This window comes from Myotis nattereri (genome assembly GCF_964212035.1).
Source record: "Myotis nattereri genome assembly, chromosome: 15".
NCBI lineage: Eukaryota > Metazoa > Chordata > Mammalia > Chiroptera > Vespertilionidae > Myotis > Myotis nattereri.
In genome coordinates, this window is record NC_138090.1 from 32,114,867 (window position 1) to 32,138,814 (window position 23,948).

Sequence of the window (23,948 nt, forward strand, 5' to 3'; positions counted from 1 at the left end):
TAGTGTATCTTCTGTGCCATAACTGGGTAGGAAAATGTATTTCAGAGGTAAGTGAGAATGTGGTCTTAGTTTTCCTCCAAATCATCGTAAGTAATGATGGTCTTCATCCTCTTTCTTTTTTCTTTAATTGTTGTTGTTGTTGGTAATCCTCACCTGAGGATATTTTTCCTTTGATTTTTAGAGAGTGGAAGGTAGAGGGAGAGACAGAGAGAGAAACATCGACATGAGAGAGATACATCTGTTGATTACCTCCCATGTGCCCAACCAGAGCCGGGGATTGAGCCTGGAACCCAGGTACATGCCCTTGATCAGAATAGAACCTGGGACCTTTCAGTCTGAGGGCTGATACTCTATCCACTGAGCCAAGCAGACGAAGGCCCCTCCCTCCCTTCCTCCCTCTCCCTTCCTTCCTTCCTTTCTTCCTTTTTAAATAGGTTTTTTATTGATTTTAGAGAGAGAGGAAGGGATTGATGAGAGAGAAACACATCTCTTGGTTGCCTCCTGCATGCTCCCTACTGGGAATTGAGCCTACAACTAGGCATGTGCCCTGACTGGGAATTGAACTGGTAACCTCTTGATTAATGGGTTGATGCTCAACCACTGAGCCAAACCGACTGGGTCTCTTTCTTTCTTTAAAAAAACCCCAAAATATATATATGTATATAGTATTGATTTCAGAAATGAAGGCACAGAGTGAGAGAGAGAAACATCAATGATGAGAAAGAATCATCTATTAGCTGCCTCCGGCACGCCCCACACTAGGGATTGAGCCCACAATCCAGGCATTTGCCCTGACTGGAAATCGAACCGTGCTTCCTGGTTTGTAGGTAGACGCTCAACCACTGAGAATGCTGGCCAGGCTTCATCCTCTTTCTATTGATATTCTCTCCTTATAAAAAATTTGTTGTGTGCCAGGTTCTGAATTGCTTTCATTTCAAATTAAGTAGGTTAAAAGATTATTAAACAAACAAATCAACCTATATTTATGTTCTTTAAATATTCAAATTGTAACTTAATTTCCAGATAACATATTTTTAAAAGTACAGGGTAGAGACTATGATTATGAGTGTTATTTGTGAATTGTCATTATATAGAACCATTGTTTACTGTGGGAAGTTCCACACATGTTTAAATTATTTTTCCAGTTCTAAATTCACAGCTATTCACAATTGGATGCATTTGATTCTTATTGGATATTAGAGGCCTGGTGCATGAAATTTGTGCACGGGTAGGGCCCCTAGGCCTGGCTGGCAATCAGGGCCAATCGGGGCCTTCCTTCCCCCAGCTGCCGGCAGCTAGCCAGGGCCTTCCTTTGTTCCGCACCGCCCCCTGGTGGTCAGTGCACGTCATAGCGAATGGTCGAACTCCTGATCAGTCAAACTCCTGAGGGGACAATTTGCATATTAGCCTTTTATTATATAGGATATTTCTTAGCGTCTTTGATGCTCGAAATATTCTCCCTCTTTTAAGGCTCTAAGTTATAAGATTAGACTAAAAATTTCAGAATAAAAATGACCTTGGCCTTCAGATTTATTAAACTTGATCTGTTATATTAGTGTCACTGCTAGAGTTTTTATGTTTTTTTATTATTGATTTTTTTTTTTAGAGAAAGGAAGGGAGTGAGAGAGAAAACATTAATGTGAGAGAGAGAAACATTGATCAGTTGCGTCCTGTATGCTCCTGGACCAGGTATCTTATCCACAAGCCAGGTATGTGCCCTGACCAGGAAATGAACCCATGACCTTTTGGTGTATGGGACGACAGCTCCAACCAACTGAGCAATACCAGCCAGGGCTAGAATTTCTTTTTTTTAATATATTTTATTGATTTTAGAGAGGAAGGGAGAGGGAGAGAGAATAGAAACATCAATGATGAGAGAGAATCATTGATGGGCCGCCTCCTGCATGCCCCACACTGGGGATCGTGCCCACAACCTGGGCATATTCCCTTGACCAGAATCGAACCCAGGATCCTTCAGTCCTTAGGCCAGCGCTCTATCCACTGAGCCAAATCAGGTAGGGCTGCTTGACCATTTTAAACCTAAGACAAAGTACCAACCCCACTGTCTCACTCTGAATGTGCCCAAGCATGCTTCTAATGTTCCCTTATTTACAGCCAGGTTTGGGAGTGACAGATCCTGAACTGCAGTTGCCTACTTTGTGCCCTGAGGCAAGGCTGGGTATGTGTGAGTCCTGTCATCAGTGACTTTGCCCCTTACCTTGAGTGGTTCACCCCTCACAGTCTCACTGTTAGAGAAATGAGTTGTGACTATGGTCTGTGAGCTAAATAGTGCCTGTGACAGTTTGTTAAGGGCTCTGGAGTCAGAAGATCTGGGTTTAAAATTTAACCCTGCTTCTTACTGACTGAATGGCCTTGAGCAAATGTAGCATCTCTAAGCCTCGGCTTGCCCATCTATAAAGTGGAATTACCACCCACCTTCCAGGGTTCTTGTGAAGATCAGAAGCAAGTGGTATGTGTGAAACTCTGTATCCATCATCATCATTTATTATTATTGTTTCAAACATGGCTTGAAAGGTACTATTAGCTTTTGTCTGAAGTACAGAGCACAATATGTACAAAACCAACATCAGAGAGAAGTGTGCAAGATATTCTAACTAGAACTCTTTTAGGTGGAAAAAGTTACCATTCTCGGAACATTTGCTCTGCTCGTTTCTCTCCAGGTTCCTGAGGTAGGCACCTCCCACCCGCTCTGTATCTTCTCTTTGGTGGTGGAAGGTGGCAGTAGTATTACCTTCCCGATGCAGGAACTGCTAAGACCTTTAGAGTATAAAAGCCCGAGAGAACCTTTTCCACCAGTAGTTACTGCTCTGTTTGCTTTGCATCTAGAATGGGGCCATGGGGAAAGGACTGTGTGGGTGAATGGGGGAGTGGTTCATTGAATACACTTCTAGTAGCTGAGAACCTTTGAACAAGCCAGCCAGTTGACACTTTCCCTCACTGGATTTATAGAAAGTGTGTTGTTTACATTATATAGAGAGAATTTTGTCTAAAACAGTGGTTCTCAACCTTGGCTGCACATTAGAATCACCTGGGAATCTTTTTAAAATCCTGATTTCTGGGCCTCATCCTCTGGAAATTCTGTTTCTTTGTTATGGGGTGGGGCCACAACATTAGCAACAAAGAAACAGAATTTCCGGAGGATGAGGCCCAGAAATCAGGATTTTAAAAAAGATTCATTACTAATGTTGTGGCCCCACCCCATAACAGGGAAACGGACTTTTCGGAGGATGAGGCCCAGAAATCAGGATTTTAAAAAGATTCCCAGGTGATTCTAATGTGCAGCCAAGGTTGAGAACCACTGGTCTAAAATGAGAAATAGGATCTTAATTGAGCATTTCATGGGATTTCCTTTGTATAAGTTTCACATGGTCAGTCCAGCTAAAATGTGAATTCAGGAAAAATATGCTTTTCTGTATTGAATTTTTTCTTTGTACAAAGCTTTGACATGCTACCCAAATGTTTTTTAGCGGTAGACTACACGGGACCAACTCTCTGTATCTTTTCTTTTTGAGTTTAGAAGCATCTCCACCAGTGGTTTTTATGATTGTGTTAATTCCAGTGTTCCTGTAAAATGCCAGGCTAGCTGGATTGAGTGGCTGATTTCTCTTTGATTTTTGTCTACCTCAGTTTCATATGTCCTAGAAATGTGTTATTCTAACTAAGGTTCATTTTCAATTAAAACATGTAGTTCATATTAAAGAATTATAGACAACCCTATAACTTGGTTTTCTGTTTATTAGAAAGTGACAAATGCCCACCTCTTTACAAACATCTGTCATTTGTCTTAAGTAGAATTACTTTTTAGTGCAAATATAAGTAAGAATCAGATGGACTGTGATTCACACGTTCATTCCACAGATATCTATTGCACACTTTACTTTGTGCCATGTACTCTTTCAGGCACAGGATACAGTGATGAATAAGACAGAATTCTTCCCTTTGTATATATGGATATAAGAGGACTGCAATCTTAGATAAGACAGAAGGCATCACTGAAAAGGTGTCATTTGAGTAAAGACCTGAAGGAGATGAAGGAGTAAATCCTGTTGATAATCAGGAAAAAGAGAACACCAGGCAGAGAGAACAGCTAGTGCAAAGTTCCTGAGGCAGGAGTGACCCTGACTGTTTGAAGAGCAGCAAGGACCTATTGTGGCTGAACAGTGAGCCCAAGGGAGAGTACTAGGGATGAGGTCAGAAGGTAAAGAGGTCAGCCTCTGCAAGTAAGGTGAAGGGAGGCCAGCAGGACAGGATCTGCTGTCCTTGTGCAGGGAGCAGTGATGCCACATCTCCCCTTGTGGCTGGCTTCATTTCTTGGCAGCTCCAGGGCTCTGGTGTCATGGTGGGGCCTCACTGTTGGGAATCCTTGGCCCCCGGGGCAGGTGCTCTGTACAGGCATTCCAGAAGTCCAGGGCAGCTACAGATCTCCCAGGAGTTTTATGTCTTTAAGGGGACTATATTTTATCTGTCAACATTTTTAGTGGCTAAGTGTCACCACCTTGTAAATGGGTAGGCAGACTTTAAATCAGATCTTTATGTCTTTATTTTTAAGAATAGTTTATTGATTTTCAGAGAGAGAGGAAGGGAAAGAGAACCATTGACATGAGAGTGTAATATCAACCATTTTTTTAAAAAATTAATCTTTATTGATTTCAGAGAGGAAGGGAGAGTGAGAGATAGAAACATCAGTGATGATAAAAAAAGAAAAAAGAAACATCAGTGATGAGAAAGAATCATTGATTGGCTTCCTCCTGCATGCCCCCTACTGGGGATCAAGCCCGCAAGCCAAGCATGTGCCCTTGACCAGAATTGAACCTGGGACCCTTCAGTTCACTGGCCAACACTCTATCCACTGAGTCAAACCTAGCCTTTTATCAGCTGCCTCCTGAAGCCCTCCACCAGGGTTTGACTCTGCAAACCTGGACATGTGCCCTGATTAGGAATCGAACCCGCAGCCTTTAGGTACACAGGATGATGCCCAACCTACTGAGCCACACCAGCTAGGGCAAATCAAATCGTTATGTAATTGAACCTTGGCTTCCAGTTTGATGCACTGACAGATGTCTTTTGTATACTATGAAACTGTTTGAAATAATTTGTGAGCACTGACTGTCTTAATGACCTTAATCCAGGCACAGTAACATTTATTTAGAATAGATATATGCCAAAAATACTGTAGAATAACAGTAATGGAAAATATTAGAAGCTCATTTCAAAATGTGGTGTTCATTAACCTTAATGGAATTAAATTTTCATACTGGTTTTGTGTGTGTGTGTGGTGGTGGTGTTTTTTGCCTAAAAGTAACATTCAGGTGTTACTTTTTCTTGTTTCAACTAGTAGATCTTCCATAACAGATTATGGAGTAAATATTTCCTAACTGCATGAAAATCCAAATTGCTGCTATTAATCAGAAACTGTAGTTCACTTTGTAAAAGTGAACTTGTATGAATCTATTTTCAGGCTGTTGCTAATTTCTAGTCACTCTTTTTGGCTTATTCTTTTAATGAGGTGAATTTTCTATTACCTAAATTGTCTTCAGATTTTAGCCTTTAGAACAGTGGTTCTCAACCTAGGCTGCACATTAGAATCACCTGGGAATCTTTTTAAAATCCTGATTTCTGGGCCTCATCCTCCGGAAATTCTGTTTCTTTGTTATGGGGTGAGGCCACAACATTAGTAACAAAGAAACAATTTCCAGAGGATGAGGCCCAGAAATCAGGATTTTAAAAAGATTCCCAGGTGATTCTAATGTGCAGCCATGGTTGAGAACCACTACAGAAACTATAGCTAATTAAGTAGTTGGCATTTGAGTGAGTCTCTAAATTTAATTGTGAACAACAAACAAGATTTACTGTCTGACCAGCACATTCTATGTGGGTAGAAGCCAGTGAAGCCAAAGGGCATATGACACTCTGGGGAGACTGGACCCTTTGACATTGATTTGTCAAGACACACTGTGCAACCAATTTATTACCCTGAAAATCACTAATATAAAGGAGAAACATAAGAAATTAAGCAAATTTCCCTGCCTCTCTGGTACAGACTGTTTTTCAGGGTAAATAGCCCTAATGGATAAGATTTTTCTAGTACTTATAATATACTGCAGTATATTCTACAGTATACAATATGTATATAGTATACAGAATATACTATAATAAGGCACACAGAATAATACTGAGATTCTTCTATTTAGAAGTAGAGGATAAAACCATTTGGTGAAAGGTCCTAGGGGGAACTTCATAAGGGAGGGATCAGCCCTTTCCCAGCCAAATCCATTTGTCAGCTTCAGCATTACTGAATATGATATAACCAGGTGATCATGTCCCCTGAGAAGAACCACATAGCATCACCCCCATAATATATTCTTGTACTTCTCCCCTCACCCCAAGGGAGAAAAACAAACTAACGAAGCTTCAGGGGCGGGCAAACTCTTTGACTCGAGGGCCACAATGAGTTCTTAAACTGGCCTCAGAAGAAGGAGCTGCGGCCGTGTTTCCTGATGTTGCCATGTTAACACTGCTGCTGGTGAAGGAGCAGAGGGGAGAGCAAGAGAACCCTCCACTCTTTCGGCTCCGCGGGCCAGAAAAAACAGCCGAACGGGCCGGATCCAGCCCGCGGGCCGTAGTTTGCCCACGGCTGCGTCTAGAATGAATTCCCAGTCTACAGGAAATGTGAGACATAGTGGAACAAGTTATACAATACCACAGGAAGCAATCAGATAAATCCAGAATGTGGCATATTCTTCAGGCAGTTGACCTGATTTGTTCAACAAGTCAAGTACCTTAAAAAAATTTAGGTAGAAGGTACCTGAATTAAAAGAGTTAGGTTGACTCCCTTGCTACAAACTTCATTTCCCCTTATTGTTGACCTGGGAGGAGGAAAGATAGTATTGGATCTGGATTTGTTTTGGGTAGATAAAGGAGGGGACCCAGCCCTCATCTGAGAGACACAAAAGAACTGCTTCAAGGACCTGGGACGAGTGGGTCAGCTAGCTGGTGAAGGCAGATGGTGAGTAGCAAAGATGCAGATTTTAGGTGGACAACTTGAACAAACTGAAGAACCTATGCAGCGAGACAATTGGAGAGAAAATGAAGAAAAAAGAGCTAGTGGGAGATGAGTCCATTCTGGAGAATATGTTAAATCTCGATGACCTCACCTCGGACAATTTAGCTAACATGAAAGTGTCACAGATCAAAAAACTCCAACTCCTCATTGACGAAGTCATCCTGAGTGTGATGCCAAGCAATTAAAGCTGGAGAAGAGCAGTTTGAGAACCTCTGAGAGATCAGGAACCTTCTGCATCCCTCTGTGCCCATCAGTAACGAGGATGCGGACAACAAAGTAGAGAGGATTTGGGGTGATTATAATGTCAGGAAGAAGTACTCGCAAATGGACCTGGTGGTGATGGTTGGTGGCTTTGAAGGCAAAAAAGGGGTAATGATGGCTGGGAGTCGAGGGGTCCTGGTGTTCCTGGAACAGGCACTCATCCAGTATGCCCTTCTCACTTTGGGAAGTCAGGGGTCCACTCCCATTTATACCCCGTTTTTCATGAGGAAAGAGATCATGCAGGAGTTGGCACAACTCATCCAGTTTGATGAAGAACTTTATAAGGTGATTGGCAAAGGCAGTGAAAAGTCTGATGGCAACTCCTATGATGAGAAATACTTGATTATCATCTCCGAGCAGCCCATCGCTGCTCTCCACTGGGATGAGTGGCTATAGTTAGAGGATTTGCCCATCAGGTATGCTGTTCTGTCTACCTGCTTTCGCCAGGAGGTGGGCTTCCTTGGCTATGACTCCCATGGCATCTTTCGAGTCCATCAGTTTGAGAAGATTGAACAGTTTTTCCACTCATCACTACATGACAAGAAGTCATGGGAGATGTTTGAAGAGTTGATCACCACCGCAGAGGAATTCTGCCAGTCTTCAGGGATCCTGCACCACATCGTGAATATTATCACAGGTTTTTGAATCACACTGCCAGTATGAAACTTGACCTGGAGGCTTACTTTCCAGACTTGGGAGCTTCCGTGAATTAGTCTCTTGTTCTAACTGCACAGACTGTCAGGTTCACCGCCATGAATCCAATATAGGCAAACCAAGAAGATGATGGACAAGGTGGAGTTTGTCCATAAGCTGAATGCTACCATGTGTGCCACTACCCGCACCACCTGCGCCATCCTGGAGAACTACCAGGTGGAGAAGGGCATCATTGTGCCTGAGAAGTTGAAGGAGTTTATGCCACCAGGTCGTCAAGAACTGATTCCCTTTCTGAAGCCTGCACCCATTCACCAGGAGTCATCAAAGAAGCAGAAGCAGCAGCATGAGGGCAGCAAAAAAAAAGGGGCAGCAAGAGATGTCACCCTGGAGAGCCAGCTGCAGAACATGGAGGTCACCAATTCCTGAATATTCCTTCCTCCCAGTTTTGTCAGCTGGGATCCCAGAGCCTGCCTACAAACAGGGAAGCCAGACACATACCCACTCATCGCCTGTCCCATCTGGCTGCATTGCTAAAACTGGAACCATCTGCTATTTACAACACAGTGTAACTGTTTGCATGGGCCTAGGACTGAGGACTGAAGAAACCATGTAATGAAGCCTCTCTGAGGGAAGGCTAGGACTTGCCTGCAGTCTTCCACCTGGGGCTCAGACCCTGTCTCACAGTTCTACCTGGAACCACACTCACTTTTGCTTTTTCCTCTTAGAGAAAATTGTTCCATTTAGCAAGTTAAAAAAAAAAAAAAAAAGAATTAGAAGATATAAAAACCAAATAAGTCCTAGCCAGTTTGGTTCAAAGGGTAAGAGTGTTGGCTTGGCCTGCAGACTAAAAGGTCCTGAGTTCGATTCTGGTCAAGGGCACGTACCTCAATTGCAGGCTTGATCCCTGGCCCTGGTTGTAGCCGTGCAGGAGGCAGCTAATCGATGTGCGTCTCTCACATCGATGTTTCTCTCTCCCTCTCCCTCTCTCTCCCGCCTCTCCCTCTCTCCTCCCACTCTCTAAAAAATCAATGGGAAAAAATATCCTCTGGTGAGGATTGGCAAAAAAAAAAAAAAAAAAAAAAAAAATCAAAATGAGCCTTTTGGGATTGAGAAACAAAAAAAAAAAAAAAAAATTAAAAAAATAACTTAGGAAGTTTGAACATGTACTAGGTCTTGGTTGATTGGATTTGCTTCAGAACATTTCAGCAAAAGTGGAGTTGGGCGGAAGGATTTTTAAAAAATGGCATGGCATCCAGCTGGCATATCTCGGGTTGAGCATGGATCTATGAACCAGGAGGTTATGGTTCAATTCCTGGTCAGGGCACATGCCCAGGTTGTGGGCTCAATCCCCAGTTTGGGACATGCAGGACGTAGCTGATCAATGATTCTCTGTCATCATTGATGTCTCTCTCTCCCTTCCTCTCTGAAATCAATAAATATATATATTTTTTAAATGACACAATGGCCCTAACCAGTTTGGCTCAATTGGTAGAGTGCCGGGCTGTAGACTGAAGAGTATTGGGTTTGATTCCAGTCAAGAGCACATGCCTGGGTTGTGGGCTCAATGCCCAAATTGGGGTGTGCAGGAGGCAGCCGATCAGTGATTCTCTCCCATCATTGATATTTCTATTTCTCCCTCTCCCTTCCTCTCTGAAATCAATAAAAATACACTTTTTTTTTTAAAGTATGGCCTTTGGGATTAGACACTTAAAAAATAATTTAAAAAATGACACAATGTTGGTAGTTATTGAAGCTTTTTTGATGGATATATAGGGGTTTGTTATACTCTGCTTTTGCGTATATTTGGACATTTTCCAAATTTAAACAAAGGAAGAGAGAAATGTATGACTACCTGATAGGAATAATGTATCAGGAATACCCAATAAGAGATTCCATTTCATGAAGGGTTTTGTTCATGTGAAGTGATCTTCTAACAGAAAAGGGGGGAGTGTTTAGGAAAACTCCTTCATTTTCTGTCTACTCACAGAATGCTTTATTTCACTCTGGCACTTCTGATTACCAAATGTGTGGTGGTTTCCCCACACCAGGCATTTCTGACACTATTTATCTGGAGTTAACATCAGATCTCACAGATTAAGGGCTTACTCCCACAAGACTGCACCTCCTCCCCTTTAGATGTCAATCAGAAGCCCAGGGTGTTGTTTCCTGTCCTTGCAGACTGGTTATAAATCAGAGATTCACATTATTGATTTGTTAGAGCAGCTCACAGAACTCAAAACTATTTTCCTTACTAGATTATAAAAGGATATAACTCAGGAGCAGCCAAATGGAAGCCATGCATAGGACAAGGTATGTAGGAAGATATGTGGGACTTCCATGCACTTTCCAGGCACGCCACCCTCCTAGCACTTCCATATGTTCACCACCTTGGACGCTTTCTGAACCCCTTCCTTTGGGTCATTGGACTTTTTGGGGGCTTCATTACATAGGTGTGATTTGATTAAATTATTATCTGTGGATTATTGATTCTACCTCCAGCCTCTTCTCCCCAGAAGCAGAGGGCTGAAAGTTCCAAACCTCTAATCTGTTGGTTGGTTCCCCTTGCAACAAGCCTCCATCCTTAGGGGCTTTCCAAAAACCATCAACATAAACTCAGGTTTGGATAAAAGATGTTACAAATACTTTATCTCTCTTGTTACTTAGAAAATTCCAAGGGTTTTAAGCAGCTGTGTGCTAGGAACCTTGGAAGTAGACCAAGTATATAAATTTCTTACTATAAATCACAATATTGCAGGGAGTATTATTAAGATATAGTGATGAGTAGAGAGCAGAAAAATGAAGAAAATAGAAGTGACTCGAGGAAGAAAATGAGAACAGAGAGAAGACCCCTCTGAAGACAAGACCCCAGCATCAGGTGTAGGAGTCAAGGAAAGAATGGGTGTGCTCCTAATTTTGGTGACTAAATTGACAATGTTGCTTTCTTTTAGGAGAATAATTTAATATTTCATAGTTGCTAAAAAGATTTGAGCAGACAATAGTGAAAAATTAGGTTTGGTGGGCAAATTAGAAGGAAACAAAAGATTTCATGGAATGTAATTCTATGTAGAACTAGTTTTCCTGAATTATTTTTTAAAACATTTAATTTCAGAGGAAGGGAGAAGGAGAGAGAGAGAGAGGAATATCAGTGATGAGAGAGAATCATTGATCAGCTGCCTTCTGCATGCCCCCTACTGGGGATTGAGCCCACAACCAGGGCATGTGCCCTTGACCAGAATCGAACCTGGGACCCTTGAGTCTGCAGGCTGACGCTCTATCCACTGAGCCAAACCAGCTAGGGCCTGAATTATTTCTTATTTATTCTAAAGGCCCAGTGCACGAACTTTGTGCATGGTTAGGGTCCCTAGCGGCTGCTGGTGTCGGGTGCCTCCCTTCCCCTGGCCACCTGCTGCAGCCGCCAACCCCGCCCCCTGGTCAAACTCCTGGTTGCACTCCTGGTCGAGGGGACAATTTGCATACTAGGCTTTTATTGTATAGGATTTTTATGGTTGCTGGTCAGCTTGTTAGATTTCACAGGGTTGTTTTTGCAGCCTCTCTCATCTTTACAAATCAGGAATGTGAGTGTTTGAGAAATGGCATGTGCCTAAAATCCTGCTGGGACCATCATACACAGGCGTTGTGTCCTGAACCTGTTTGCAGCTCAGGCCAGTCCAGTCTTTCTGCAGAGGGGATTGTTTGCAGTGTCCATCCCTCCATGAGACTGGGCTTTCTGACCTCTAACTAGTCCTGAAATGTTCAGAGCCAGGAAAATAGAAATATCCTGATGGTGTGGAGCCCCTGTGAGTCCTTGGTCACTCCAAGACCCCTCCTGAGGTCCCACTAGCTCCAGCGCAGGCCCCAGTTGCCTGGCCTGCTTTCCTGTTCACCTAGCTGCTACCACTGGGGTAAAATACAGACGAGCTGGCTGTACACTGGCAAAGATGAGTGAGGACGATCTAAAGTGCTCCAGGCTTGGTGGGCAAGACAGATAAATAAGTAGACTGTGACACTAGGTATGATGAGTGCTGTGATGCATTGGAAAATAGCCTCAAGCCTGACCCAGCTCCCTGTGATAGGACTCAGCCCCCATACCAGAATCTCCTAACTACCTGGTGAATGAGGACAGGGCAGGCCCTGGTAAGAATTTAGATTTTATACAGAACGAGATGGGATTTTTTAAAAGGGGGATTTTGAGCAAGAGACTAATACTTAAGTTGTTTTAAAAAATCACTATGGCTACAAGTGAGAGAAACCAAACTCAAAATACCTTAATAACAAGAAAAGCAAAAAGAAGCTATTAGTCATATAGTACTTACATCATGTTCTGTTCTGAGACTCTACACAGTTTTGAATTTTTGTTAAATTTATTGGGGTGTCTTTGGTTAAGATTATATAGGTTTCAAGTGTACAATTCTACATTATATCGTCTGTATAATTGTGTGTTCACCACCCAAAGTCAAGTCTCCTTCCATCACCATGTATTTTTTTCAGTTGTTAATCCTCACCAGAGGATACTTTTTGCAATGATTTTTTTAGAGTGGGAAGGAGGGGGAGAGAGAGAAATATCAATGTGAGAGAGACACATTGATTGGTTGCCTCCCGCATGCACCCCAACCAGGTTCCGCAATGAGTGTGCAACCGAGGTATGTGCCTTTGACTGGAATCGAATCCTTCGGTCTTGCAGCTGATGCTTTATGCCAGCGGTTCTCAACCTGTGGGTTGCGACCCCTTTAGCGGTCAAACAACCCTTTCACAGGGGTCGCCTAGGACTATCCTGCATATCAGCTACTTACATTATGATTCATAACAGTAGCAACATTACAGTTATGAAGTAGCAACGAAAATAATTTTATGGTTGGGAACTGTATTTAAAGGGCCAGAAGGTTGAGAACCACTGCTCTATGTACTGAACCAAACCAGCTAGGGCCCGTTATCATATTTTGATGAGATTATACACATTAACATACTGAATTCTATTAATAACCTTATGAGTTAGGTACTATTCATATTCCTATTTTGTTGATGTGGAGACTGAGGTATGGAGAAATTAAGCAATTTATCAAAAGTCTCATGGCAGATCTAGACTTTTGTGTACAAAAGTACAAACTCTTGATTGTAGCACTGTAGTACCTCTTAGCAAAACAATATGCTAATATAGTAGTCCCCTTTATACATGATTTCACTTTCCACAATTTCAGTTACCTTTGTCCAAAATATTGCATGGAAAATAAAAAATTCACAAGTTTTAAATTGCACATCATTCTGAGTGATCTGATGAAATCTCCTGCCTTCTTGCTCCATCCTGTCTGGTATGTGAATCATCCCTTTGTCCAGAGTATCCACACTTTATATGCTACCTGCCCATTAATCACTTAGTAAGCATCTTGGTTATCAGATGGAGTGTGTGGTCTCACAGAGCTTATGTTCAAGTCACCCTTATAATACTATATAATGGCCCCAAAGCACAAGACGGTGATGCTGGCAATTCGGGTATGCCAAAGAGACGCCATCAAGTGCTTGTTTGTGAGAATGTCCATTTTAGCGAAGTCCCGATGCCTGTGTCATTCACCTCACTTCATCTTCTCATATAGGTATTTTATCATCTCACATAAGAAGAAAGGTGAGTACAGTGCAGTGAGATACTGTGAGAGAGACCACATTCACCTAAATTTTATTACAGTTACTGTTATTATAATTGTTCTGTTTTATTAAGTTAATCTCTTACTATGTCTAAGTTATAAATTAAACGTTATCATAGGTATAATGTATAGGAAAAAAACAGTGTAAATAGGATTCAGTACTATCTGCGGTTTCAGGCTTCTACTAGGGGATCTTAGAACTATCCCCTGTGGATAAAGGGGGGACTGTTGTATTTACCTATGAAACTAAAGAAAGTAAGTTCTTTGTTTGTGGTTGCATCTGGGGGCTCACTCAGTACTGCACAGACTCAGCCTTGGTCTCTTCTCTCAGCCTTCATTTCCAGGCAGACTTCTGTCTCCATGGCAGAGTCCCCAACAACTCAGCAGAAAGAGCACCTCTGCTTTTCCGGAGATTCTAACGAAAGTTCCAAACTAATGTGGTTGGCTTGGCTTAGGTCACTTCCTTATCTTTGGACCCTTTGGCCAGAAGGGTGAAACTAACCCACTGATTGGCCACTCCTGGGGCTGGGTTACAGTCAGAGCAGTGACAGTGATTTCCTGAGGGGCTGCATTCAAAGCAACAAGGATTCGATGTGGGAGGCACACTGCAAGTGCCAGCTGGTGAGGGTTAGAGGATGAGAAACATAGTTAGGACCTGGGTACGTTTGGCTAAGATGTTTGTTTTTTAGGATTTTAGCAGTTTATTAGGTTTTTCTGTGAAGCTTCTGTAATGTCTCTTAGTAAATTTCCAGTTTTCTTTCTAGTGAGTGTGTATTCTTAAAATTATTAAGTTATTTATATTTTAGGTGCTGTAATGAGTGAAATAATATTTAAACGTTTTAGCTGTAATATAGAAATATTATAGATTTTTATAATTTTATCTTTTCTCCTGCTATGTGACTGAACTCAATACTAATATCTATTATTTTGGTATATGTAGTTATGTCATCTGCATATGTCTATTCCCTTCCAGTAGTTATATATCTTGTTGTGTTGGCCATAAGTTTTAATATTTAGACATACCTCATTTTGTGCTTTGCAAATATTGCTTTTTTTTTTTTTTTTTTTTTTTTTTACAAATTGGAGGTAAGACTCTCCATCATCAAAAAGATTATGACTTGCAGAAGGCTTAAGTGATATTTAGCATTTTTTAGTGATAAGGTGTCTTTAAAATTAAGGTGTATGTGTTCACTTTGGCGGCATATAAAGGTATGTACATTTTTAGACATAATGCTATTGCACACTTAATAGGCTTCAGTATAGTGTAAACATAACTTTTATATGCACTGGGAAACCAAAAAATTCATGTGACTCAGAATGGTTTGAAGGAGGAATATGACAGAGTGAAAAATATTGGACTTGCATATGAGGAAATTAGAATTTCACTGACTCACTGTGTGTTTTGGGAACAATTTTTATCATCTTTTATGTCCTTAGTTTCTTTCTTGACTTCTGACCAATACTTTTCCGCTCCCCAGTTCTTAACACATATACACCCATGGTGGGGTGATGTTTCTTCATAAAGTATGGAACATTAGGTAACCAGACTCAGGCCTCAGATCATGAAAGGCCTAAGTTTGCAGGAGCACAAAGCTCTTAGATTTATCTTATTTTTTATTCTAATTTTTTTGAGAAGGTGGAGTCTAGATATTTCTCTTCTTTGCAGTGCTTCCAGTTGTATTTTAGTTCTACAGCAAAATAGATACCTGGATGCTCAAAAGCTTTCCTCTGCTGACACATTCACGCTCTTATGCAGTTACTGATGTCTCAGAAGTCCAAGGAGGAAGGGACTACTCTGCTCTTTTTTTTTTTTTTTTTTTTAACAAAGATTTCAAAATTTATTCAAAATACTGTGATCTGAGTGATTGTGGTGGCTGCATCTCCCAACCAGTGCTCCCAACAACACACAACAAAGGATTCTCTGACCTCAAATGACAATAGTGCTAAAGTTGAGAAACCCTGAAATAGTGGGAATTGCTTGTACAAAAGACTTGAGACTGGGGCTGTTCTTAAAATTATTGAGAAAAGCAAGAAGGCCAGTGTGGCAAGAGCAGAGAAAAGAGGGATAGGAATAAGTTCGGAGAATAGTAAGGGGCCAGACAATGTAGGATATTGTAGGACACAATGAGGAATTTGGATTTTATTCTGATTGTAATAGAAAGGCATCGGAAGATTTTGAGCAGGGGAGTGAAATAATCTGATTTCTGTTATATAAGGCTTCCTGTGTGGAAAGTAGCCTCTAGGGAAGAGAAGAGCGAGAACTCCAGTTTTCGGGGGGGGAGGGGGGAGGTGGGGGAGAAGTCAAAGATGACTCCAGGGTTTATGACATGAGCACCTGGATCACTGGTAGTGCTATATCAGTGATGGCGAACCTATGACATGGTGTCAGAGGTCACAGCGAACTCATTTTTTTGGTTGATTTTTCGTTGTTAAATGGCATTTAAATATATAAAATAAATATCAAAAATATAAGTCTTTGTTTTACTATGGTTGCAAATATCAAAAAGTTTCTATATGTGACACGGCACCAGAGTTAAGTTAGGGTTTTTCAAAATGCTGACACGCCGAGCTCAAAAGGTTTTTCATCACTGTGCTATATACTGAGATGGGGAGCAGTGGGGAAGGGTAATCTAGAATAATAAGTCTGCAGTGCCTCTTAGACATCCAAGAGGTGATGTCAAGTAGATAATTGAATATAGAGTTTTGGAGTTCGGGACTGAGGTCCAGACTGGAGATGTGAATTTGAGAACCATCCGTTAGTAGATAGTACAGGGGTCCTCAAACTACGGCCACGTGTAAATACAAATATTGTATTTGTTCCCGTTTTGGTTTTTTACTTCAAAATAAGATATGTGCAGTGTGCATAGGAATTTGTTCATAGTTTTTTTTAAAACTGGAGTCCGGCCCTCCAACGGTCTGAGGGACAGTGAACTGGCCCCCTGTTTAAAAAGTTTGAGGACCCCTGAAGTATTTAAAGCTCTAAAACGATCCTGGGTGAGGTCATCAAGAAAGTGAATGTGGCTAGAGAAACAAAGGGGGAATCTAGGACCAGTGAGTCCTGGGGCTCATTTAGAGGTCAGGAAATGAATAGGAAGCAGCCAAGGAAGGTGCAGAAGGAACAGCCAAAGAGAGAGGAAGAAAGTGGAGCAAGTGCAGTGTCTTAGAAGCCCAGGGAAGCAAGTATTTCAGATGCTGCTGAGAGGAGATGTGAGACCCTTCCCTACCTCAGCCCAAGACTTGCCACAGTTATCACTAGTTGGATTACCATGTGAATAAAAGTGGCTGGGAGTATCCCAGTCAAATGGGGATGGTGATTTGTATTCAGTGAAGTAACACCTGAGAGGCATCTAGTGGCATATCACCTAAGATGCAGAGAGAGTGCTTGCTTCGGCAGGACGTATACTAAAATTGGAATGATACAGAGAAGATTAGCATGGCCCCTGCGCAAAGATGACACGCAAATTCGTGAAGCGTTCCATATTTTTAGATACATGCAAAAAAATGAAACTAGACCACCAACTAACACCATACACAAAAATAAACTCAAAATGGATAAAGGACTTAAATGTAAGACGGGAAACCATAAAAATACTAGAGGAATCCAAAGGCAACAAAATCGCAGACATATGCCGAAGCAGTCTCTTCACCGATACAGATCCTAGGGCATTGGAAACTAAAGAGAAAATAAACAAATGGGACCTCATCAAAATAAAAAGCTTCTGCACAGCAAAAGAAACCATCAACAAAACAACAAGAAAGCCCACTGCATGGGAGAACATATTTGCCAATGTTATCACCGATAAGGGTTTAATCTCCAACATTTATAGGGAACTCATACAACTTAACAAAAGGAAGATAAACAATCCAATCAAAAAATGGGCAAAGGACCTAAATAGATACTTTCCAAAAGAGGACATTCAGAAAGCCAAGAGACATATGAAAACATGCTCAAAGTCACTAATCATCCGAGAGATGCAAATCAAAACAACAATGAGGTACCATCTCACACCTGTCAGAATGGCTATCATCAACAAATCAGCAAATGACAAGTGCTGGAGAGGATGTGGAGAAAAAGGAACACTCGTGCACTGCTGGTGGGAATGCAGACTGGTGCAGCCACTATGGAAGACAGTATGGAGTTTCCTCAAAAAGTTAAAAATGGAACTCCCATTTGATCCAGTGATCCCACTTCTAGGAATATATCCCAAGAAAACAGAAACACCAGTCAGAAAGGATATATGCACCCCTATGTTCATAGCAGCACAATTCACCATAGCTAAGATCTGGAAACAACTTAAGTGCCCATCAACAGATGAGTGGATTAAAATACAGTGGTACATCTACACGATGGAATACTATGCTGCTGTAAAAAAGGAATTCTTACCATTTGCAACAGCATGGATGGAACTGGAGAGCATTATGCTAAGTGAAATAAGCCAGTCAATGAAGGAAAAATACCACATGATCTCACTCATTTATGGATAATTAAGACCATTATAAACTGATGAGCAAAAATAGATACAGAGGCAGAGCAACATCGAACAAACTGTCAAACTACAGCGGGAAGGCCAGGGAGGGTTGGGGGGGTGGGTAAGAGATCAACCGAAGGACTTGTATGCATGCATATAAGCATAACCCATGGACACAAGACACTAGGGGGCATGGGAGGCTAGGGGAAGGTCAAGGGGAGAAAAAAAAAAGAAGACATATATAATACTCTTTGTAATACTTTAAGCAATAAAACAATTTAAAAAAAAAACTAAAAATAAATAAATAAGATGCAGAGAGAGCCCCTCTCCCAAGTGATGAAGATAATGTTTATGGAGTCAAATGAATTCCTTTTTCCTTTTTAGTTTAGCAATTGAGATATTTTAGTAATTTCTTCTTGATGGAAGTGACAATTTTTAATCAAAAATACACTCATGTCAACAAGAGTTTTCTAAATTCTAGTAGGCTCCTAGGCCACATGCTGTCTGGGTGACTTAAATATATTTTTATCCCTGCCCTATATAAACCCACAGTATTAATTTGCTCTTCTACTATAATTAATGTGCACCTAGTTACCTTAAGTTGCATTTAACTTATTCGTGTCCTGGATGATATTTTATAATTATTCTAATTAAGATTTATAACAGTGCCGAAACCGGTTTGGCTCAGTGGATAGAGCGTCGGCTTATGGACTGAAAGGCCCCGGGTTCGATTCCGATCAAGGGCATGTACCTGGGTTGCGGACACATCCCCAGTAGGAGATGTGCAGGAGGCAGCTGATCGATGTTTCTCTCTCATCGATGTTTCTAACTCTCTATCTCTCTCCCTTCCTCTCTGTAAAAAAATCAATAAAATATATTTAAAAAAAAAAGATTTATAACAGTGTAGCTGAAATATGGTAATACATTTTTGACGTATATATTTTATTTTGCAAAGCAGGCCATAAAACAATACACAACATGATTTCGTTTTTCCATCTATAGATACAAATGTAGGCTATATAAAAATATGTAAATCAGTGGTTATTCTATTTAGTAATATTTGGTACATTTATGTATGTAGCTGATCTTTTTCCCCCTGATTTATTTGCAGTGAATATATATTATTGATGTAAAAGGTTTTGTGTACCACAGTGCTTGGCACATTAAGTAGGAGTTCAGAAACCATCTGTTGATATTTTCACCAGCAGTAAAGCAGCATGTCCAGGGGCAGAATATAATTTTGTCTGAATGACTAGCATTTGGTGTTGGCTCAGCCACCCTTGGGCATGTGTTATTTTTTCTTCCTTCTTTCTCCTAAACATAGCATGGCAACTTCTTTATGCGCTATGTCAATACTGACTGCAAAGAGATCTTTGTTATTGTCTTGTTCGTTGCTCTTTTAATTGTAAATATTTAAACACTGTAATCGGTTTTTAGGTCAGACTATACATGTTAGTTTCCATAAGCTTTTTTTTACATTCTCGTACTGTCATCTAATCTTCATAAGGCACTTTGCACAGTCCATGCATGGTCCACTTCTCTGTCTCTCTGAAGACACATTTAGATCTTTGTATCAAGTTCTGGTCTTTTGTTTAGGTCATTGTGTAATGACTCTAGAATTGTCATAATAGAAGAGCGAGATTGAGGACACTTGGAAACAAAGTAATGTTTGAGGTCTGAGGATTGAAGAGAAATAAATGATTGAATGACTTTGGAATTTCTAATTAAAGCAACCAATTTGAATTGACTTCGTTTCATTCACTTGCAACTTTTAAACTGATGAAAAATAAGTGCTAGAATCCCTGGAAATGTTTGACACTATGGCATATAGGACAGTTTTACTTCTTCACTCTGCTGGGATTGAAAAAGATAAATTGTTAAGTGAGGTTGAGCAGAAAATGAACTTAGTGAGACATTGTGTGTATTGAGGTGAAGATCACAGGTGTGTGGTAGATGGTGTGGTCTCGGGTACTCTGTAATTCCAACAAGCAGATATTAAGGACTTAGGCCTCAGCTCTAGATGAGGAATAATGAAAAAATAAATTTTTTTGATCCTAGCTGGTTTGGCCCAGTGGATAGAGCGTCAGCTTGCGGACTGAAAGGTCCCTGTTTCGATTCCAGTGAAGGGCACATGCCCAGGTTGCGGGCTCGATCCCCAGTAGGGAGCATGCAGGAGGCAGCCAATCAATGATTCTCTCTCATCATTTATATTTCTCTCCCTCTCTCCTCTCTGAAATCAATAACAATATATTTTAAAATATTTTTTTGAAATATTCTAGGAAGTAAAGTTGAGTAGATCTTCCAAAATTATGATGGTGTGGAAAAGATGGTCTTTTGGGGCTCAAAATAGGATGACCTTAAACTAAAACCTGTTTTAATTAATAAAGTATAAAAATTACCAAAAAGGCACTAGCCAGGTGGCCCGCAGACTGTAGGGTCTTGGGTTTGATTCCTGGTCAAGGGCATGTACCTGGATTGCAGGTTCAATCCCTGGCCCCAATAGGGGTGTGTATGGGAGCCATCAATTGATGTATCTCTCTCACATGATTTTTTTCTCTTCCTCTCTCCCTCCTTCCATTCCTCCCTTCCAGCCTTTCTGAAAAATCAATGGAAAAAATATCCTCGAGTGAGAATTAACAACAAAAAATTACCAAAAGAAAAGGTTTTCTGATTATGTCCATAAACACAACACCCTTAGCAGCAAATCTTGTACATATACAGGGGAATGGGAAAGCAAATTCATACCCTTTCTCTCCTCCATCAGGGATTCCCAGGAAAGTTGGTCTCATTTTAGCAGATCCTGGATTGATGTTTATAATCCAAAATGTTCCATGGAGGCACAAGGGGAAGGGTCACTGGTTGTCTATACTCAGGAATTGGGCCTTTATGAGGAATGTAAGTCACACCCAAAGGTTTCTCCTAATGCAAAAGCCTGATAATGGCCTGTATCTGAAATTCCATCAATTTGGGGTGAATTGATTTATTTTTTTAAATGCAAATGCCAAGAGTAAGATTAAATGCAATTGCTTTTTTCTTAAATTTTAAATGAGACTGATGTACTGAAGGACTGGACAGATGTTTTGGGGTTGGGAATTTCTTACGAGGCAGGAGAAGCTGCTCTTTTTCCAAGCCCCAGGTGCCTTCGCCCTGTTTATCATTGCTTTTTCCACCAGTCTTCACAGCTGTTCTCTGCTGTGGAGATCATAAAATGTGAGGCTCGCCCTAACTGGTTTGGGTCAGTGGATAGAGCATCGGCCTGCGGACTAAGGGTCCCCGGTTCGATTCCAGTCAAGGGCACATACCCAGTAGAGGGTGTGCAGGAGGCAGCTGATCGATGTTTCTCTCTCATCGATGTTTCTAACTCTCTATCCCTCTCCCGTCCTCTCTGTAAAAAATCAATAAAATATAAATTAAAAAAAATGTGAGGCTCATGCCACACAGGAATACCACAGGCCACCCCACTTGTTATTTTTGCCCCAATCCCTTTCCCACTGTCATGAAGACAGAGCTATGCCTTTCAGTCTGCATGCATTCCCATCCCCATGGTCTGAGTATATGGAGGATGTCAGGGTTCCTCTCCTCTTCTTAGTATCCACCCACTGTTGTCATAGGAAGACAGAGCAGCCTTGTGGTTAGAAATACAGCCTTTGGAGTCAAACAGACCTGACACTGGACCTCTACTACACATCAGGTTTCTCTCTGTAAGCCTCAGTGGTGTCATCTGTAAATGGATGAATCGTTGTCACCCCACAGAGTTGCTTCACTGCATATAAAGTGCTTGGTATGGATTAATCCTTCAATAAATGGTAATTGTTAATAAGACCTGTAACTATAGCTCCACTGACATTTTAAATTCAAATGTCTCTCTCTTTGACCACTCTGCTCATTTGTTCCCCTGCTTGCCACATCTGTTCTGCAACCTCACTGAATACTGCAGTCCAGGAAACTTTCTCCATGTGAAAAACAGCCATCTGCTGCCCTGGGGTCACACGCTTCCATGTTCATAACTTTAGAGTCTATATTTCCTTCCAGGTTTCTCAGGAAGAGCCCAAGCAGTGTGGGGTCTGTTACAGCAGGGGAGGTGGGCGAAGACAGATGTGTATAGAAAAGATGGGTAGAGGCAGGCTGAAGGTTGAGCTCTATCCTCTCTCTGGATATGCTGTTTATGCATCTGTTAATTTATGCAAACTTAGAGCAGATATTCTGTGAAATGGGCTTTTTTAAGGTCCAGTGTAATTATTGGTTTGATTGGCTTTTAATGAATTGCTTACAACACAAATATTTTGTCACAAACATATTTACATTGACACTCCATGTATCATGGGTAGGAGTAGGGAAGGACTTAGTTCTTGTTCTCATCAGTCCTTACAAGGGAAGAAATTTAGATTAATTCATCCAAGGTCAAATATGTAGTAGGTTAATGGAGACAACATAGCAAATGTCTGCCTTTTTAAAAAAATACATATTTTACTGATTTTTTACAGAGAGGAAGGGAGAGAGATAGAGAGTTAGACATCGATGAGAGAGAAACATTGACCAGCTGCCTCCTGCACACTCCCTACTGGATATGTGCCCGCAACCAAGGTACATGCCCTTGACCGGAATCGAACCTGGGACCCTTGAGTCTACAGGCCGACACTCTATACACTGAGCCAAACCGGCTAGGGCCAAATGTCTGCCTTTTGAAACTGCAGCATCTCTCCCCACACTATTCCTCCAGCAGCACCCTCCTCCTTTCTCCATTCTTCCACTCACAGTGAGAGGATGCTCCCATCCTGCCATTGACCAGCACTGTCAGGAAATGCCCTATTCTGCACCCTGCATCAGGCCTTCAGAGCCCTTTCCCTGAATTGTTCCTTTTAGAAGAGGGTAGGGTAACTCACTCTGTTCCCTTGGTTCTCTCTTCAGAGAGCCTTTTCCTTCCCACTTCGCCCTTTAGCATTTCTCCTCCAGTAGCCCTGGCTTTGCCTATCTACGTATTGACTTCTTCCCCACCATTAGACGGTAACTCTCATGAGGACAGGGATTTGCTCCTTGTCTGTCTTGTAGTATCTTCTGGCCTTTTTTTTGTTCTTTGTACATACACATCAGGCATTTACATACAACATATTGTTGGGAAAATGAATGACTCGATTGTATTGGTCTAAAGCTGTAAGAGTGTGACCCCAGAGTACAAGGTGCATGACATCTCCACTGCCCCTCCTCCTCCCTTTGCCATAGCCTGCCAAGAAACTGAGGAAGGAGGAGGAAGAGTTTGTGTGCCTGAGGACCCAGCTCCCCTCCTCCTGTGTTTGTACCGTGTGGAGCTTCAGGACACCCTCATTCTGGTGCATGCCAGTTAAGGTGGAGTTTCTGTCATGTCCCTGGTCTCAGTGCAGTGCATCCAGCCCACAGCTGTATCCAGTTGTTTAGAGCCTGTTGAAGGCAGTGGGAAACACTGGCTAAGCACAGGCATTTGAGTCTTGTGACCACTCCGCCATTTTCAGTTTGTGTTCCCTTGACAAAGTTTAAACCTTTCTGTGTCTTGGCCTTATTGTCTGTAAAATGGGACTGACCTTATGCAGTTGTTGCCAGGATTAAGTTCAGTGATCCATGTGATACCTTTAACATAGGAGAAATGCATACTGAGTGTTCAATTAAAGCTGGCTGTTATGTATGGTACAAATTAAATGCCATTTATTTTATTCATGTCTCATGTCTGTAGGCTGCTAAGTCTACTTCCTGTGTGTCCCTCACCCTGCCCCATCTGACACAGATCATTGATGGGGTATAACTTTGAGGGAGGTTTGTGAGTAGAAACCCATGCCTGTAGTTTAGCCTGTAATTCTGATTGTTTACTATAGA

General features: G+C 41.5%; 1 protein-coding gene and 1 pseudogene across 2 annotated transcripts in view; both read left to right on the forward strand.

Moving 5' to 3' along the window:
• The window catches only part of GARRE1 (granule associated Rac and RHOG effector 1), a 58,677-nt gene that overhangs the window by 1,273 nt on the left and 33,456 nt on the right, over positions 1–23,948 (forward strand). The gene's annotated exons all lie outside the window — the stretch shown is intronic.
• Positions 35–9,698, forward strand: LOC308531353 (serine--tRNA ligase, cytoplasmic-like; annotated as a pseudogene). Its single transcript has 2 exons — positions 35–47; positions 6,898–9,698. The product of its transcript is annotated as a serine--tRNA ligase, cytoplasmic-like (transcript).